The following is a 10306-nucleotide window of genomic DNA, read 5'->3' as shown; positions in this document are numbered from 1 at the left end:
TTGGGACGGGCTCTGGTGCGCTGTGTTGTGTTGTGATGAGCTGAGACAGTCTGTGGTGGGTTGGGACGGGCTGTGGAGAGCTGTGGAGGGCTGTGGTGGGTTGAGATCTGTCGTGGTGGGCTGTGGTGGGCTAGGGACGGGCCGTGGTGTGCTGGGATGGGCCGTGGTGGGCCGGGACGGGCAGTGGTGGGCCGGGACGGTTAGTGGTAATCAGGGACGGGCCGTGGTGGGCTGGGACGGGCTGTGGTGGGCTGGGACCAGCTGTGATGGGCTGGGATGAGCTGTGACGGGCTGGGACGGGCTGTGGTGGGCTGGGACGGGCTGTGGTGGGCTGGGACGGGATGCGGTGGGCTGGGACGGGATGCGGTGGGCCGTGGTGGGCTGTGGTGGGCCGTGGTGTGCTGGGACAGGCTGTGGTGGGCTATGACGTGCCGTGGTGGGCCGTGGTGAACTGTGGTGGGCTGTGGTAAGCCACGGTGGGCTGTGGTCAAACGTGGTGGGCTGGGACAAGCTGTGGTGGGCTGGGAGGGGCCGTGGTGGGCCAGGACTGGCCTTGGTTGGCCGTGACGGGCCGTGGTGGGCCGGGTCAAGTTGTGGTGGGCGGGGACAAGCTGTGGTGAGCAGGGAAGGGCTGTGGTGGCCTGGGACGGGCTGGGACGGGCTGTGGTGAGCGGGGACGGGCTGTGGTGGGCGGGGACAGGCTTTGGTGGGCTCTGGTGGGCTGGAACGGGCTCTGGTGGGCTGGGACGGGCTGTGGTAAGCTGTAATGGGCTGTGGTGGGCTTGGATGGGCTGTGGTGGGTTGTGGTGAGCTGAGATGGGCTGGGACGGGCTGGGACGGGCTGTGGTGGGCTGTATTGGGCTATGGTGGGCTGTGGCGGGCTGGGACGAGCTGTGGCGGGCTGTGGTGGGCTGGGACGAGCTGTGGTGGGCTGGGACGGGCTGTGGTGGTCTACGGTAGCCTGTGGTGTGCTGTAGTGGCCTGTGGTGGGCTGGGACCGGCTGTGGTGGGCTGTGGTGGGACGGGACGGGCTGTGGTGAGCCTGGACGGGCTGTGGTGTGCTGAGACGGGCTCTGGTGCGCCGGGACGGGCTGTGGTGGGACGGGACGGGCTGTGGTGGACTGGGACGGGCTCAGGTGGGCTGGGACGCGCTGTGGTGCACTGGGACGAATTGTGGTGGGCTGGGACGGGATGTCGTGATCCGGGTCGGGCTGTGGTGGGCTGGGACGGGCTGTGGTGGGCCGGGACAAGCTGTGGTAGGTTGGGACGGGCTCTGGTGGACTGGGACGGGCTCTGGTGGGCTGGAACAGGCCGTGGTGGGCTGAGATGGGCTGTGGTGGGGTGTGGTGAGCTGAGACGGTCTGGGAGGGGCTGAAACGGGCTGGGTTGGCTCTGGGGGTCTGGGACGGGCTGGGAAGGCTTGTGGTGGGCTGGGACGAGCTGGGACGGGCTGGGACGGGCTGTGGTGGGCTGGGACGGGCAGTGGTGGGCTGGGACGGGCTGTGGTTGGCTGGGACGGGCTGTGGTGGGCTGGGACGGGCTGTGGTGGGCTGAGGTGGGCCGCGGTGGGCCGGGACGGACCATGGCGGGCCGGGACGGGCGGTGATGGGCCTGGACGGGCCGTGGTGGACCGTAGTGGGCTGGGACGGGCTCTGGTGGGCTGGGACGTGCTGTTGTAGGCTGTGGTGGGCTGGGACGGGCTGTGGTGGGCTGGGACGGGCTGTGGTGGGCTGAGACGCGTGTGGTGTGCTGGGACGCGCTGTGGTGGGCTGGGAAGGGCTGGGACGGGCTGTGGTGGTCTGCGATGGGCTGTGGTTGGCTGGGATGGGCTGTGGTGGGCTGGGACGGGCTCTGGTGGGCCGGGACGTGCTGTGGTAGGCTGTGGTGTGCTGGGATGGGTTGTGGAGGGCTGGGACGGGCTGTCGTGTGCTGGGACGGGCTGTGGTGGGCTGGGACGGGCTGTGGTGGGCTGGGACGGGCTGTGGTGGGCTGTGGTGGGCTTGGACAGGCTGTGGTGGGCTGGGATGGGCTGTGGTGGGCTATGGTCGTGTGGAACGGGCTGGGACAGGCTGGGACGTGCTGTGGTGGGCTGAGACGTACTGTGGTGGGCTGTGGTGTGCTGTGGTGGGCTGGGACGGGCTGTGGAGGGCTGGGACAGGCTGGGACAGGCTGTGGTGGGCTGTGGTAGCTGGGACGGGCTCTGGTGGGCTGGGACGGTCTGTGGTAAGCTGTGGTGGGCTGGGACGGGCTGTGGTGGGCTGGGACAAGCTGTGGTGGGCTCTGGTGGAATGGGACGGGTTGTGGTGGGCTCTGGTAGGCTGGGACGGGCTGTGGTGGGCCGTAGTGGGCTGTGGTGGGCTGGGACAGGCTGGCACGGGCTGTGGTGGGCTGGTATTGGCTGGCACGTGCTGGGGTGGGCTGTGGTGGCCTGGGACGGGCCGTGTTTGGCTGGGACGGGCCGTGGTGGGCTGGGACGGGCCGTGGTGGGCTGGGACGGGCCGTGGTGCGCTGGGACGAATTGTGGTGGGCTGGGACGGGATGTCGTGGTCCGGGTCGGGCTGTGGTGGGCTGGGACGGGCTGTGGTGGGATGTGGTGAGCTGGGACAGGCTGGGACGGGCTGTGGTGGGCTGGGATAGGCTGGGTCAGGCTGTGGTGGGCTGGGACGTGCTCTGGTGGGTTGGAACGGGCCGTGGTGGGCTGGGACGGGCTGTGGTGGACTGGGACGAGCTGGGACGGGCTGGGACGTGCTGTGGTGGGCTGGGACGGGCTGTGGTGGGCTGGGACAGGCTGTGGTGGGCTGGGACGGGCAGTGGTGGGCTGGGACGGGCTGTGGTGGGCTGAGGTGGGCCGCGGTGGGCCGGGACGGACCATGGTGGGCCGGGACGGGCGGTGATGGGCCTGGACGGGCCGTGGTGGACCGTAGTGGGCTGGGACGGGCTTTGGTGGGCCGGGACGTGCTGTTGTAGGCTGTGGTGGGCTGGGACGGGCTGTGGTGGGCTGGGATGGGCTGGCATGGGCTGGGACGGGCTGTGGTGGGCTGGGACGCGCCGTGGTGGGCTGGGACGGGCCATGGTGGGCTTGGACGGGCCGTGGTGGGCTGGGACGAATTGCGGTGGGCTGGGACGGGATGTTGTGGTCCGGGTCGGGCAGTGGTGGGCTGGGACGGGCTGTGGTGTGCCGTGGTGGGCCGTTCTGGGCTGGGACGGGCCGTGGTGAACTGTGGTGAGCTGTGGGGGGCTATGACGGGATGTGGTGAGCTGGGACGGGCTGGGTCGGGCTGTGGTGGGCCGGGACGGGCTGGGACGCGCTGGGACGGGCTGGGACGGGCTGTGGTGGGCTGGGACAGGCTGGGACGGGCTGTGGTGGGCTCGGACGGGCTGTGGTGGGCTGTAGTGGGCTGGGACGAGCTGTGGTGGGCTGGGACGAGTTCTGGTGGGCTGGGACGGGCTGAGATGGGCTGGGACGCCTTAGACGGGTTGTGGTGGGCGGTGACGGGTTGTGGTGGGCGTTGACGGGTTGTGGTGGGCTGGGACGGGCTTGGACGTGCTGTGGTGGTCGGGGACGGGCTGTGGTGGGCGGGCACGGTCCGTGGTGGGCTGGAACGGGCTGTGGTGGGTTGGGACGGGCTCTGGTAAGCTGTAATGGGCTGTGGTGGGTTGTGGTGGGCTGGGCTGGGCCGTGGTGTGTTAGGACGGGCCGTGGTGGGCCGGGACCGGTCTTGGTTGGCCGGGACGGGCCGTGGTTGGCCGGGACGGTCCGTGGTGGGCCGGGAAGGGCCGTGGTGGGCCGGGAAGGGCCGTAGTGGGCGGGGACAAGTTGTGGTGGGCAGGGACGGGCTGTGGTGGGCTGGGACGGGCTGTGGTGGGCTGGGACGGGCTGTGGTGGGCTGGGACGGGCTGTGGTGGTCTGAGGTGGGCCGTGGTGGGCTGTGTTAGGCGGGGACGGGCCCTGGTGGGCGGGGACCGGCTGTGGTGGGCTGTGGTAAACTGGGATGGGCTTTGGTGGGCTGGGACAGTCGGTGGTGGGCTGTGGTGGGCCGGGACGGGCTGTGGTGGGCTGGGACAATCTGTGGTGGGCTGGCACTGGCTGTGGTGGGCTGTGGTGGGCTTGGACAGGCTGTGGTGGGCTGGGATGAGCTGGGACGGGCTATGGTGGGCTGTGGTCGTGTGGAACAGGCTGGGACAGGCTGGGACGTGCTGGTGTGGGCTGAGACGTACTGTGGTGGGCTGTGGTGTGCTGTGGTGGGCTGGGACGGGCTGTGGTGGGCTGGGACGGGTTGTGGTGGGCTGGGATGGGCCGTGGTGGGCTGGGGCGGTCTGTGGTGGTCTGTGGTGGGCTTGGACGGGCTGTGGTGGGCTGGCACGGGTTGTGGTGGGCTGGGACGGGCTGTAGTGCTTCAGGGACGGGCTGTGGTGGGCTGGGACGGGCTGTGGTGGGCTGTGGTGGGCTGGGACGGACTGTCGTTGGCTGGGACGGGCTGGGACGGGCCGTGGTGGGCTGCGACGGGCCTTGGTGGGCTGGAAATGGCCGTGGTGGGCCGTGGTGGGCTGGAACGGGCCGTGGTGGCCTGTGGTGAGTTCTGGTGAGCTTAGACGGGCTTTGGTGGCTGTGGTGGGCTGGAACGGTCTGTGGTGGGCTGGGACAGTCTGTGGTGGGCTAGGACGGGCTGTGGTGGGCTGGGACGGGCTGTGGAGGGCTGGGACGGGCTGTGGTGGGCTGGGACGGGCTGTGGTGGGCTGGGACGGGCTGTGGTGGGTTGGGACGGGCTGGGACGGGCTGTGGTGGGCTGGGACGGGCTGTGGTGGGCTGGGACGGGCTGTGGTGAGCTGAGACGGGCCGTGGTGGGCCGTGGCAGGCCGGGACGGGCCGTGGTGGGCTGTGGGTGGCTGGGACGGGCTGTGGTGTGCTGTGGAGGGCTGTAGTGGGCTGGGAAGGGCTGTGGTGGGCTGGGACGGGCTGAGACGGGCAGTGGTGGGTTGGGACAGGCTGTGGTGGGTTGTGGTGGGCCTTGGCGGGCCGTGGTGGGCTGTGGTTGGCTGGCACGAGCTGTGGTAGGCCGTGGTGGGTAGTGGCGGGCCGTGGTGGGCTGTGGTGGGCTCTGGTGGGCCGTGGTGGGTCGTGGTGGGCCGTGGCGGGCCGGGACGTGCAGTGGTGGGCTTTGGTGGGCATTGGCGGGCTGTGGTGGGCCGTGGCGGGCCGCGGTGGGCTGGGACGGGCTGTGAAGGGTTGTGGTGGGCTGTGGTGGGCAGTGGCGGGCTGTGGAGGGCTGTGGTGGGCTGGGATTAGCTGTGGCGGGCTGGGATGGTCTGTGGCAGGCTAGGACGGGCTGTGGTGGGTAGGGACAAGCTGTGGTGGGCTGGGACGGTTTGTGACGGGCCGTGGTGGGCTCTGGCAGGCCGTGGTGGGTCGTGGCGGGCTGTGGTGTGCCGTGGTGGGCTGTGGTGGGCCTTGGCGGGCTGCAGTGGGGAGTGGTGCGCTGTGGTGGGCTGGGACGGGCTGTGGTGGTCTGGGACAGGCTTTGGCGGGCTGTGGTGGGCTGGCACTAGCTGTGGCGGGCTGGGAGGGGATTTGGCGGGCCGGGATAGTCTGTGATGGGCTGTGACGGGCTGTGGCGTGCCATGGTGGGCTGTGGCGGGACGTGGTGGGCCGTGGGTGGCTGGGACGGGCTGTGGTGGGCTGTGGTATGCTAGGACAGGCTGTGGTGGGCTGTGACGGGCTGTGGTGGGCTGGGATAATCTGTGGTATGCTGGGACAGGCTGTGAAGGGTTGTGGTGGGCTGTGACGGGCTGTGGTGGGCTGTGGTGAGCTGGGACGGGCTGGCACGGGCTGGCACGGGCTGGCACGAGCTGGCACGGGCTGGAACGAGCTGGCACGGACTGGGACGGGATGGCACGGGCTGTGGTGGGCTTGGACGGGCTGTGGTGGGCTTCGACGGGCTCTGGTGGGCTGGAACCGACTGTGGTGGTCCTGGACGGGCTCTGGTGGGCTCTGGTGGGCTGGGATGGGCTGTGGTGAGCTGGGACGGGCTGGGACGGGCTGTGGGTGGCTGGGACGGGCTGTGGTGGGCTGGGACTTGCTGTGGTGTGCTGTGGTTTGTCCATCAAACAGCTTCTCTGTTTTTCTGTCTCTCAGGCCAACAGTTTTACCGTCTCCTCGGTCTCTGCCCCCTCTTGGCTTCATCGTTTCATTATTAGAAAGAAAGGACAGAACCTGGCCAAAATAACTCAGCAGATGCCAAAGGTATGGGTGAGCTGGTTAGCTTAGCACCCCCGGCGTAGAAAAAGGTTTAGTCCAGATCACTCGTCACGAAAGAGAGAGGTGTATTCTAGCGTGGGTAAAACCAGGGGGAAATGACACAGATCTTTGCCGTTCAAGGGAACCCTCTCTTTTACTGCTGCAAACACTGCTCCTCCTATGTTATTGTCATGGGTTGAGCCCTTCCAAGGAAGCTTTATGTGGTGCTGTTTTGAGAACTGATGTAGTAGGATACCTGGAAATGGCGAGTGCAGCAAGGCTTCTCCCTGGGGAGTTAGACGGTATCTAGATAAAGGCTAAATGAGTAAACTTCTCCAAAGCCCTTGCAGAAACCGGGACGGCACCAGAGCCTTGGGCTCTAGGCACTGCCATATGGCCGAAATTGTTAAGTTTCTGACTTGTAAAATTGTGGGGATTTGGTCTGGGCTTTTTGGGAAGGAGCACATCTCTCAGTGGCAGGGATCGATGGTGTAGGCCTGACCAAAAGCATTGGCCTGGCTTGGATCTTGGCAAATTCTGAAGAGATTCATTGTCCTTCACCTCAAGGTTCACATCAAATTCACTGGAGGAGAGGATAACATCACTTTGGAAGGACCTACAGAAGATGTGCATGTGGCTCAGGAACAGATTGAAGCCGTGCTCAAGGAACTGGTGAGCTGCAGTTACTAGTTCCAGTAAGAAACTGGGGGAAGAAGGGGCAACAGAGCAGAGGTGATGAGGTGTTTGTCACATCCATAGGATGTCTTGGCATGCTTAATCAAACTTGCAGGAGACAAATTGTGTGGCAGGTGGATGACACCCCTTGGTCATCCATAGCATCCTTGAAAAGTCAGCATTAATTTTTTTGGTGCGGAGAAGGAAGGATTCTCTTGGTTATAGCTGGAGAGGCGTAGAAGTGAGTCTTTTCAATGTTTCATGAGCACAATGCTCTCTTCTCAAAGCAGAGGAATGCTTGTGCTCTGCTTAAGAGCAGAAGTGCTTGTAGCTGACCGCTGGTGAGTCAGTGCCAATACTGGCAGTAGGCAGTTACTTAGGGCACGAGACAGAAGCGGTGGCCTGTCCTACCTGGCCCTATATAATATAATATATAATATTGGACATACATACATATATAGATATAGATATAAAAATATAATTCTTTTTAGATCCACGGGATGGATTACGCAATAATCAAGGCTGACCACCAATTCCACCGACACCTCATTGGCAAGAACGCAGCTAAACGGTAAGTGGAGTGCCTTTCTAGTCCTTCCCATGCTCACACTCTTCGTGTTTAGTAGATGGTATCAGGGGCTCTGTAGCTCACCCAGTGTGCTGTCTCCATCACGTTTCCTCTGCTTTCCTGGAGTGGTGGTGGTACAAGGAGAGAAATGGGCCGTGAGGCCTTGCGATGGCTTTAACGTGTGAAAGTACCTTGGGAGCCTGAACAGTAGTGGAATTACTTCTCTGTGCGAATGACATTTTAGCAGCCAGTTGTGGGTGGTGGAAATGTGCTTGGTGAGCTTCTCCCTGTAGAGGAATGAAGGCGGTGGGTTGATTAGCATTGATAACACGCAGCTGTGGCCTTGCCTCAGAGGCAGTGGGTTGATTGACGTGGATGACGTGCAGGTGTAGCTGGTTCCCGCTAAGGGGTTAAATAGCCCTGTGGCTTGTGGGAGAGGGTGTCAGCTGGAGGAGGAGCAGTGTGGTCTGGCCTCTGGAGGAAGGCGCTACAGCACCGGCAGTAGAATATGGTCAACGGTAAAGCCTTGTTGCGGTCTGCTAGTTTGATAGCACTGCAACGTGACCCCAGCCAAGAGTTTGGGGTAGAAAGGAACGATTATCCTCTGCTCTAAATGTGATACTGTTTGGGGAAGAAACACGCCTCGCTCTGACAAGGGAACAATGGGCTCTGTAGATGCCACGGTATTTACTTGGACAGGCTCTCGTGTGGCACAGGTCTGCTCTCAGTGAACTCCAGGGGGAAGAGGCAATTTCCCCTGTCTCAACCCTACCCCGCTGAGCCCTTCCCAGAGGCGGCTTTACTTCTTCAACAGCCTCTGAGCAGTGATAATCAAGGTGCCTTGCTTCCAGGTCTTTGCCTAGCAGATGGCGTCACCACAGTCCTTGCCTCGAAGTGAACAGGATGACGGATCTGTACAAGGTGTCTGTGCGCATTCCCCCGGACAACGAGAAGAGCAACCCGATCAGAATTGAAGGAGACCCACAGGGGGTCCCACAGGCCAAGAAAGAGCTGCTGGAACTCGCTTCCCGTATGGTGAGTGGGTAGGACGTGATGTTTGGGAGACTGCAGGGTTTGCGCTCTCGTGTTCCCTTGTAACCTTCTGGTGCGAGTGTGTGCCCCTTGCCCACGGAGCACTTGGATCTCATGACAAGTGCAAGTTCCTCTTCACAAATGTCTTCCCCTGTTCCCTCGGGTAGCCTTTCTCTGTCAACACAGAGTGAATTTTGTCTGGAGAAAAGAGGGACAGTGCTGGCAAGTAAACCGTCGGGCAGCAAACCGCTAAGTCAAAGTAGATGGCTCTCCGGCTGAACACTCAGTGTGCCCTCTGTTCCCATCAGGAAAATGAACACGCTGCGGACCTAATCGTTGAGCAGAAATTCCACCGGACCATCATTGGGCAGAAGGCTGAGCGGGTCTGGGAAATCCGGGAGCAATTCCCAGAGGTAAGGCTTTGTAGGAGAGGAGGAATCCAGAGGGGATATTTCCTACATGGGTAGTAGGCCTGTCGTCACAGAAGTCGTAACTTTAGTGGCTCTGTAGCGCAAGTGTCTGAGAAGATAGTTCTTTTAGCCAGAGGCCGCTAACACGGTTCCCCGTTTCTGAATGGGAAAAGGGCATGAGTAGGATCCCCCCAACCTTTGCATGTGTCTGACACAAGGGTTCTTGCTTTTGCTTGAGCTAACTAGAAATGACCGCTCCTGCAGGTTATCATCAACTTCCCAGACCCTGCACACAAGAGTGACATCGTCCAACTCCGAGGTCCCAAAAACGAGGTGGAGAAGTGCACCGAGTACATGCAAAAGATGGTGGCAGACCTGGTAAGGAGGTCTTCTGCCTGCTCTTCCCTCCTACGTGCCTGGATAACCCTGGGGCAAAGCAGAGCTCTACTGGCTTGGGTAGAGCTAAAACACCTCAAGAGGAGGGAGCTGTCGGCGCTGTTTTGGCTGAATGGAGGCAGGGGGATAGTACCTGTTATGGGAAGGCTATAGGGGAACGTCCTTGCCTTTGTTTAGTCTTACAAAAGTCCCTCGTATAGAGAACTTCCTTGGGTCTAAGCCTGTTTTCAAAAGCTCGTTTATCAGAGCTCCTGAAGTCGGGCCTCCCTTGCCACGACAGTGTAAACTTCATGTCTCCCTTCCTTTCTCCCTTAGGTTGAAAACAGCTTTTCTATTTCTGTCCCCATCTGCAAACAGTTCCACAAGAACATCATAGCGAAAGGAGGTGCCAAAATCCAGAAGGTGAGATACTGTTCCTAACACAGGTGAGCCGGGACGGGCCGTGGTGGGCCGTGGTGGGCCAGGATGGGCCGTGGTGGGCCGGGACGGGCCGGGACGGGCCGTGGTGGGCCGGGACGGGCCGGGACGGGCCGTGGTGGGCCGGGACGGGCCGTGGTGGGCCGGGACGGGCCGTGGTGGGCAGGGACGGGCCGTGGTGGGCAGGGACGGGCTGTGGTGGGGCGTGGTGGGCTGGGACGGGCCGTGGTGAACCGTGGTGGGCTGTGGTGGGCCGTGGTGGGCTGTTTTGAGCTGGTATGGGAAGGGATGGGCTGTGGAGGGCCGTGGTGGGCTGGGACAGGTCATGGTGGGCTGAGATGGCCCGTGGTGAACTGTGGTGGGCTGGGACGGGCCGTGGTGGGCTGGGACGGGCTCTGGTGGGCCGTGGTGGGCTGGGACGGGCCGTGGTGGGCGGAGACGGGCCGTGGTGGGCTGGGATGGGCTGGGACGGGCTGTGGTGGGCTGTGGTGGGCTGGGACGGGCTGTGGTGGGCTGGGACAGGCTGGGATAGGCTGAGACAGGCTGTGGTGGCCTGGGACATTCTGTGGTGGG

At 63.3% G+C, this 10306-nt stretch overlaps 1 long non-coding RNA gene across 1 annotated transcript; it reads left to right on the top strand.

The window, feature by feature from the left end:
- The first annotated feature begins 8442 nt into the window (after positions 1-8442).
- On the top strand, positions 8443-9211 carry LOC129735184 (uncharacterized). Its single transcript, XR_008730603.1, has 3 exons — positions 8443-8513; positions 8819-8923; positions 9185-9211. It is a non-coding gene; the product is annotated as an uncharacterized LOC129735184 (long non-coding RNA).
- The last annotated feature ends 1095 nt before the right edge of the window (positions 9212-10306 follow it).

The sequence above is a fragment of the Falco cherrug genome, unplaced genomic scaffold (assembly GCF_023634085.1).
Source record: "Falco cherrug isolate bFalChe1 unplaced genomic scaffold, bFalChe1.pri scaffold_45, whole genome shotgun sequence".
NCBI lineage: Eukaryota > Metazoa > Chordata > Aves > Falconiformes > Falconidae > Falco > Falco cherrug.
Note: the sequence above shows the minus strand (reverse complement) of the source record. Positions and strands in the feature narration are given on the sequence as shown.